This window comes from Hevea brasiliensis, chromosome 8 (assembly GCF_030052815.1).
Source record: "Hevea brasiliensis isolate MT/VB/25A 57/8 chromosome 8, ASM3005281v1, whole genome shotgun sequence".
NCBI classification, from domain to species: Eukaryota; Viridiplantae; Streptophyta; class Magnoliopsida; order Malpighiales; family Euphorbiaceae; genus Hevea; species Hevea brasiliensis.
The window spans coordinates 20710909-20720165 of NC_079500.1; the positions used below are offsets into that span (position 1 = coordinate 20710909).

Sequence of the window (9257 nt, forward strand, 5' to 3'; positions counted from 1 at the left end):
AAGATAGTTATATTTTTTAAATTTTATTTTAACAACAAAATGGTCTTCCCATTTAAATTTAGTTCAAATTACTGTTAAATATAAATTAACTAATCAAAATAATCTTAATTTTATTTTTAGTTTAAACAATTACTTTACTTAAATTTTATCTTATCAATAAAGTGGTCTCTCAATTCGATTTTTATTTTATCAATAAATTTTATTTTTATTTGCATTTGCATCTTTATCATTTTTAATTGATTATTTTATAAGTTACAAATTTTATTAAAAATATCATTATTTTTAATTCATTGAATTTTATTATTCAATTAAAAAAAGTATTAATGAATTTAATAATATTTAATTATATTATTATTTTTATTTGTTCAGAATAAATCTTATTTTAATAATAACTATTATTTGATGAACTATTAAAATTTAATTTTATTGTTAAATATACATAATAAATTAAACAAAATAATAATAATAATAATAATAATAATAATAATAATAATATATCAAATTTAGATTAATATATACACATTTAAAAAATCTCACTCAATTGGTCGCTACTCAAAGAAACATTCTATATTGTGGTGTAAATAAGCCAATCGCTCGTGAATTACATGAGGCTCGACTCGACTTATTTTCTTGACTTATTTTCTTGACAAGTCAAGTTTAATTCTAATTTTAAACTTGTTTAATAAACAAGTTAAAGCCATGTTCAATAACACTCATCTCATGAGCTGACTTGTTTACAAACTCATTATCTTATTTCGTTAGGTTAAAACTTAGCTCTTTTATATTAATTATTGTATTTTATAATATTATAAATATATTAATTTTTCTTATCATCATTTTATAAAATAATATATTGATAATTGTTATAATTTATTGAAAATATAAATAAGTTTTATGAAGCCAATGGACTCATATTTGTAATTTAAATTTTATTTTTTATAAAAATTAGTTTGTTTAGTCAAAAGTAAGAAGTTTTATTAGGTGTTCTAAGTAATCCTTCCTTCACAATGAGATTGGTTCACATTTGGAAAAACGGTGCATTTAGTAGGATTTAAAGAGATAACAGAGACATTTTATCTTGACAATGAGAAGAATGCATACCTGGAGCAATCATGGGCAACAAAGCCAAGCAAATTATTGCAGATGCTAAAACTATATACTTCGCCACCACTTATTCTACGTGAATATTTAGCATCATACTTTAACAGGTTGGGCTTACCAATCACTTGAGCATTCTTCTCTATCTCAATAAGTTAGATGAAAATTAGTTACATGGCATGACAAGTGTTAAAGAAAAAAAAAATTGCAAGCTCACTTTGTTATGGTAGGAGAAAACAGAGCAAAACAGAGGCGGGAAGAAAAAGGAAATGAAAAGCTAAAAATAGGAGTATAAATAATTGTTTTTTTTCACAACAAAATAACTAATTTAATTATCTTCAATAATTTGTCCCTAATTAGATCAAGACAGTTAAATATTAGAGTTGTAGAGCAGCTGAAAATGGCCCACGAACATATTCTTCCATGTCAATGCACGTTTACGCGCAAATTGCTGGCTAAGATGATTTGTCCATCGATGACAAATAAAATGTTGATGCAGTGAATCCAAATTAAGGATTGGAGGGGTGAGTCTCCCCCAAATAGTTCATCAAAACGCAGTACTCAAATAACATGAAATATAAATCTGAGAAACTTTAGAGCTTCAATTTTGTATACTTCAAGTTAATGGTTTTTAACATCCTGCAGAACTACATGTGCAGCATTAAGTCCAAGGTGGTTTTCTATGGCATGTTACCATATGGTTTTATAACCAATGTGCATGCTATATCAAATGTGAACCTTTGAACAAATCTTGCATGTCCAGCACTAGTCCTCGTTCAACTGCATGTCAAGGAGTAGCCCTTTCTCCACCATGTCTCTACTAGTCTTCACCAAGAGCTGGTTAAACAGCCGATGGTTAAACAATGCTTGAGCAAGTTTTCTATGGCTCTTCCACCATTCTGAATCATAATTGAAAATCCCACGTTTCAGAATGTCAAAAATCTTGGAATTTTTGAGAAGTTTGAGCTCATTATTTTTTTTTCTCCTTCTCTCTACACCATTATTTTATTATTAAAAAACTCACATTAACTCTCTTTTATTAAGCGTGCAATTCACATGCCTGAATTCTAATAGAAGTTAGATTAATGGCAGGAGCTCTTGTTTTCCTTGCGCAATCATTCTTTCTAGTTGGTCAACATTTTCTCTCAGCTCTTGATGCAGGGTTGCTTGCCTTTCTTTTTCTTTTTTTTCTTTAGCACACTCTTTCAGAATATCATTGATAAGTTGTGCTTGCTCCTTTAGTTCGAGCTTCTTCTTTTTGCTCTCTTGTTTATATTCTTCCATGAGTATCTCCTGGTATTCCATTTTCTCTTATAACTTGCCATTCTGAACTCCCGCCTCTCTTATTGTACCTTGGAACCCTCTCTTTTCCTTTTCCCACCATGTTTCTTGTTCCTCAAATTCCGCCTTTTCTGTCGTCGCTTCTTCCCTGAGCCTTTTCACCTCCTTTTTCAGGATTTGTTGTTGGTCTTCCAACTGCCTTATCCATTCTAGCAATCGTTGGTTCTCGGCATCCGATCTCTGCAGAGAGCTGACCAACTGAGCATTAGCTTCTTCTGAAAGAATTTTCTGATGAGGGGTGCTGCCTTCAGGTTTTGTTGGTTCGGCAATTGGGTATCCCTGATCTCTGCTGGCCCTCCATCTGAGGTAATCTTCCGTGGCGCTCAGCCCTTTAGGCGATCGTTCAATTGTAGTGACGCTCTCCCAGGATTTGCGGAATACTTTCAATTCTTCTTCATTGCCGGGCTCGTGGTAGAAACGAGCTTGGTGGAGTTCTTCAGCCTTGATCACGGATTGGGTTGAACCGAACTGCCTCATTACCAAAGCTGGAGTGTAACTCGTGTATCTGATCACTCCGATCAAAGATACTGAATGATTACTCCCTGTACTGAACAAAATAGGCTGACCCAACGTCCATAATTTCCTCCAGCAGTAGTTGTGACTGTTGAAGCTTAGAATCTGCTCTTGCCATTGCAGCTCATTCTTTGGACTGATTGTTAATCTAGCCATTTTCTCAATAAGCGGCTGGTCAGGATACCAAGTAAACTTCTTAGTCTCCAGAGGACACATGTGGCTGAGGATCCAAAGGTGTAGTAATGGAGAACATCACTTAATTGATCCCCTGCCTTATCGTCGACAATAAGTAAGAGTCAATAGGGTCTCTACAAGGATTGCCAGTATTGGGTTGACCTTTTGCTTTTCTACTGCCCAGAACATTTCCGTGACACTGCAAGTTATAATTCCCAAAGGCCCGGGGAATAATATCAAGCCGTAGATCCCCAGAGCCAATGCCAATGAAGCTTATTCCCATTGTCTATTCTGGATGTACAGATCCAACTGCTTTTTGAGGTAGGTCCAATACTACCCATGTGTGTTTCCTTTGACAGTTTCTCTTGCCTTTGCTTCCTCAGTGGAGACCCCCAACATATGCGTGAACTGTTTACAAGTCTGCCTATGCTCGAGGTGTAAGTAGATCCGATTCTGTGCCTCATAAGGGATTTCTAGCAGTGCTTGATATTCCTCCATGGTGGGGGTCATATCAACGTCATTGAAGGAGAACACCCTGTACTTGGGATTCCAAATTGACAGCATGGCTTTTAGTGCCGGAACTTGGACTCTGACCCGTATCAAGGTGGCAATCCTTCCATATTTTTCCTCGAACTTTGCCTTGACATGATCGGGAAGCAATTTCCAACTGCTGGATAGACCCTCTAGATCGGTCATTCTGACTTCGACCTTGCTTAGATCTAACGGAGGTAACAGGCCCGTGTCTGCCCCGGTGGCATCACTCTGTGGGGACTCTGAACTATGAAGCGGTTTGGGCCATGGTCTAGCGTTCTGTTCCTGTCTAGGAACTTCTTCCATTGACTGACTCGAGGATGCCATGTTAAAGTTTCCGTTTATCCTCTTACAGACCCCAATTTGTAATGCCTGCGGAGAAAATTTGTCAGCATAATAAATTCAGGCAATTTTGAATTATACTGTTGGCATGGTGATATCTATACACCTATCAAAGTAGGATGATATTTAGATCATCCTTACAGTATGATTCAAAATTACCCTGATGTTTAAAAATTAAAAAAAAACACAAACAGAGTAAGGTAAAAGTAAGTATGTCCCTTTTGTCCTAAAATAGGGAGAGTCCTAGTACCGGGTAAGTACTATCTAATTGGATAGTTCTATCTTACGAGGTAGTTTGCTACAGCTTTCAGCTAATGTGATAGTTTAGCTCAAGGTCTAATTTTCTAAAAGCCACAGGTTCCCAAATCGTCCCTACTGTAAACAGTAGAGCCCCATTCCACCACCATGATACTAACGGGAGAATTCCACGGGTATCACGGTAAATGGAACAAGTTCCAATCTGAGCAGAAGCCTTCACGGATACTAACAGGGTAAAACCCAAGGGTACTGCTACATGACTCCCTCCTATTTCCTAAAAGGGTAAGAAAGCCCGGATATAGGGCTGAAGTGTGTGAGGACATTGTGTAAGTACTCAGTGTGTGAAGGGACACATTTACCTCTTCCCTTTATGGGGGGGGATGAGTTTTTTTTGGATGAAGATTGCTGTGGGATAAATAAGACAATCAAGACAAGCAAAATGGTTAGAATAGCAATAATTAATATATGAAGACTTTCGAATTTTGTACGTTAAGCCCCTTAATCACGATTTTAATTTACAAGAACACAAAATTAAATCTGCTTTTGGACCTCTAAACCGGGGTTAGGGTAAAATGTTCAGTCCCCAGTGGAGTCGCCAAGCTGTGGCAAGGGTTTTTGCGGTCGCCTGGACGAACACTCACCGAAGTGGGAAAAGTGAGGAGTCGCCACTTTAATTTTGAGGGAAATTAAAGAAAACCATTTGTAATAAAAATTTTAAAAGGAAACCACTTCCAAAATAGAGATTCTAAGTTCAGGGTCCGTATACGGGTGGGGAAGGTGTTAGGCACCCCACCTCGTCCCTTAATGAGGGTAAGCAGATTTAATATTATGCTATTTATAAATTAAAATTGATAATTAGGGGGTTGGGATGACAATGTTAATCCTTTGTATGGATAAAAGGAATGTTTGATATTTCACTATTCAGGGCTGCCCAAGAACATGAGTGCATGAGATGACCCTTAGTGAGTAGGCGTCAGGTAGCGGATCTTTGTTTGAGGGTTACTTTGTATATTATGATATCTTAATTTGGGCTTTAGTTAAGAGAATTCGGGTAAGGACTTTCTCCCGATCTCTTAATGTATTTCGTTTAGAGTTTTTAAGCGAATGATTTCGGATAAGAACTCTCCTCCGATCTCCACATATTTTATTAAAATTTTAGTTGAGAATCAGGTAAGAACTCTTCCCCGATCTCTGCACATTTTGTTAAAATTTGGCTGAGAATCGGGTAAGAACTCTCCCCCGATCTCTTAAAGTATGTTTGTTAAAAATTTAAGTGAAGGATCTCGGATAAGAACTCTCCTCCGATCTCCACATATTTTGTTAAAAATTTTAGTTGAGAATCAGGTAAAAAGTCTCCCCCGATCTCTACACATTTTATTAAAATTTGGCTGAGAATCGGGTAAGAACTCTCCCCCGATCTGTTAAAGTATGTTTGTTAATGATTTAAGCGAAGGATCTCGGATAAGAACTCTCCTCCGATCTCCACATATTTTGTTGAAAATTTTGGTTGAGAATCAGGTAAGAACTCTCCCCCGATCTCTTAGAGTATTTGATTTAAAGTTTAAGTAGGAGATTTCGGATAAGAACTCTCCTCCGATCTCCGCTTATGAAAATTTTTTACTGAGAATCGGGTAATAATTCTCCCCCGATCTCTTAAAGTATTCGGTTTGAAGTTTTAAGTGAAGGATCTCGGATAAGAACTCTCCTCCGATCTCCACACATTTAAATTTAGAATGAGAATCGGGTAAGAACTCTCCCCCAATCTCTTAAAATATAATGATGATGAGATATGAGTTGAGTTTAGAAGTGTTATTTGAACTATTTTGCAGATTGGGTAGGTCATAAGTATAGGGGAGACTCTACCAGATTTTCAGCACAACTTAGGGTGTCTTTGGTCTTTTCTAAACTTGTATTGAGTCAAATATATTAAATAATTGCAATGAAATTTTCAGGTGAGCCGGGACAGCCTTCCTCCTCCGCCCAGTCGCCGCATTGACCTCGATTCAAGTTTGTGAGTAAAATATTAATTTTAATTGTAATTTCGATATTATTATATGTTCAAACATGCCCATGCATCACTTATAAATATATATCTATGTGGTTAAACACTAGGCACATTTTATATTGCATTCATAATTGTTGAAGTGCCATGGATGTTGTTTGTGATAATTTGGAGCAGTGTGTATGCGTGACGTGCGTGTGGTATGGTATTGGATATTGATAGGACGGGTAGACATGGCTTGAGAGACACTCACTGGGACCCGGTCCTTTATAGATAAGTTGGGGTAGGCACGGCTTGAGAGACACTCGCTAGCCCCCGCATTTTTGATGCACACATTTTGCATAGTCATTTAGGTCTAATTTCATAATCATTTTATTTGGTTATTAGTCATTTTTTAGCTAATTTCATTAGTTAATTAGTTAGTTTTTCATAGTTATCAATTTTGCACTAATTTGTAATTTTTACTTTGTTTTGTAGGAAAAATGGTGTTTTTGAAGGACTAAAGAGAATTTTGCCATTGAGGAGTGTCTTCTACAGCAAAAAGATGCCAAAAACAAGTTTTCAAGCTGAAATATGCATTGACCAAACTGTGCATAACTTGCCGCATAAGCTATGCAGTTCTGCATAAGGAGGAAGATCACTGTTCCAGAACCAGCCGAAATGTGCATAAGGAGACTGCATAGCTTATGCACATTCTCACCTCCCTTATGCACATTCACGAAATTATGCATAACCTATGCACCAAGTCATGCAGCTTCGCATAAGTGACCCAGAACCAGCCGAAAACTGCATAAGGGACTGCATAACTTATGCAGTCCACTTATGCAGTCCCATGAAGAGTTCATTAATGAGCTGGCAGGAGATTCCCTCAAATAATTCCTCCTAGAACATACCATTTTAGGGCTCCATGTCAGAAAAATGCTATAAATAGTCCCATTTTCTCATTTTAAGGAAAAAAGGGGAGCAAAGGAAGAAAGGAGGAGGCTAAGCAGAATTTGAGGAGTCATTTCACCTTCCACACCATTTTCAACTAAGATTTGCAGATTTCCTTCTTTCTTTACACTTTTCTACATTTCTAGTGTTTAATTACTTACTTCTTAGCTTAGATTAAAGCTTTATTTCCATTTAAACTCATCATATCTTGTAAGCATTATGGATAGTGAGTAGTTTACTTTTGATTCTGGAGTAAGGGTTGTAATATTTGAGATATTTTGAGGATTTTGATTGGGTAATCCATATTTTGTGGTCTTAATGAGTTTTATTCATTTCTTGTATGCTTAATGACATGCTTAATGTAGGATCCCATTGAGTAATGTTCTTAATCCATGGTTGAAGCACCGAAAGGAGAAGGCCTTGTGATAGATAATCAGGAAATTGGACTTAATTAACTTAGACCTAGAAATAGGCTAAGGATTAAGAGGATTCATAGATTAATTAAAGAACTTAATGGGTCTTAATTAATTCTAACTCCACGAAAGTAGGATTAGTTTGATTAAGGCACTCTTTGTCTCACTCGAAGGGAATTCAAAGGATTTAAGAATTAATCTCCTTAAAACCCATTAGTTTCACAAGATTGGATAACCAATTTAAAATCCCAAAATAGCTCGAATATGAAATCCGAACTCTAATCGCCTTTTTACCATTGTTAATTTCTAATCGAATTTAATCATTTGCCAATTTAAATATTGCCATATTTGAACTTGCTTATTTCTATTTGATGCAATTTTAGTTTAATTAATACATTGTTGAATAGAATATTAATTTTGCACAATTAGATTTCACACTCCATTACCCATTAATTCATCATTTTAATCTCATAAATACTTCAATTTAGTCAACTTTTATATCAAAAATTCAATCATTAACACAACTCCTCGTGGGATCGATATTTTTCTATACTACTTGTACGACCCGTGCACTTGCGGTTGGGACGCATCAAGTTTTTGGCGCCGTTGCCGGGGAGTTGTTTGTTTAAGATTGAATTCTTGATTATTTTAGTTGTTTTTTAGTTTTATCTCTGTTATCTTTTCATTTTGTGTTTGTTTGTTCTTTTTCAGGTACTCTTAATCTTTTATGAGAAGAGCTAGAAGCACAAGTGATACATCCTTATTATTCAACCCTGAAATTGAGAAATTTTGTAAGGCCAACAAGAAAGAAACCAGAAAAAGGAAGGAAGCCTTGAGAGAAACTGAATTAGAAGCAGATATGGCTGATGAAAGAATTAGAATTGGTGTTGGTAATGCTGGAAATGGTCAAAACAATGAAAATGAAGCCCAAGGGGAAGAAGTTGTTAATGCAAACGTGCCTAGGGGAAGTATGATGGATCATGCTTTTCCTCGTTTTGATGACTTGAGAGAGAGCATAGCAAGACCAAGGATTGATGCAAACAGCTACAAGATGGATTTTGGAGTTCTTCAAATGATCCAAAACTCTCAATTTGGAGGACATCCTTCTGAAAATCCACACACACACCTGAAGAAGTTTGCTATGATTTGCGACATGCAAAAACAACCTGGAGTGTCTGATGATGCAGCAAGATTGAAGCTATTCCCATTCTCTTTGAAAGATAGAGCATTGGATTGGCTTGATTCTTTACCTCACAACTCCATTACAAATTGGGAGCAACTAACTGATGCATTTCTTGCACAATATTTTCCACCTGGAAAAACTCAAGAGCTGAGGAATCAAATGACATCTTTCAGACCAAGAGAAGATGAAACTCTCTATGAATCATGGATGAGATGGAAGGAATTGGAAAGATTATGCCCACATCATGCCATTCCAAAATGGATGATAAATCAGAATTTCTACACAAATGTCACTCCCTGCAATCGGAGGAATTATTGATGCTCAAACAGAGGAGAATTTATTATAAAGCATGAAGATGAAGCTTATGAGTTATTAGAGAAAATTGCAAAGAATACTCATCTTTGGAGTAGTCCAAGAGGACCACCCAACTCGAAAAGGCAAGTCTTTGGAATGTATGATCTTGATCCAT

The 9257-nt window shown here is 36.1% G+C and overlaps 1 non-coding gene across 1 annotated transcript; it reads right to left on the reverse strand.

Annotated features, from left to right (window-relative positions):
• Positions 1-8932: 8932 nt before the first annotated feature.
• LOC131182627 (small nucleolar RNA R71) lies at positions 8933-9039 on the reverse strand. Its single transcript, XR_009150890.1, has one exon. It is a non-coding gene; the product is annotated as a small nucleolar RNA R71 (small nucleolar RNA).
• Between the last annotated feature and the right edge of the window lie 218 nt (positions 9040-9257).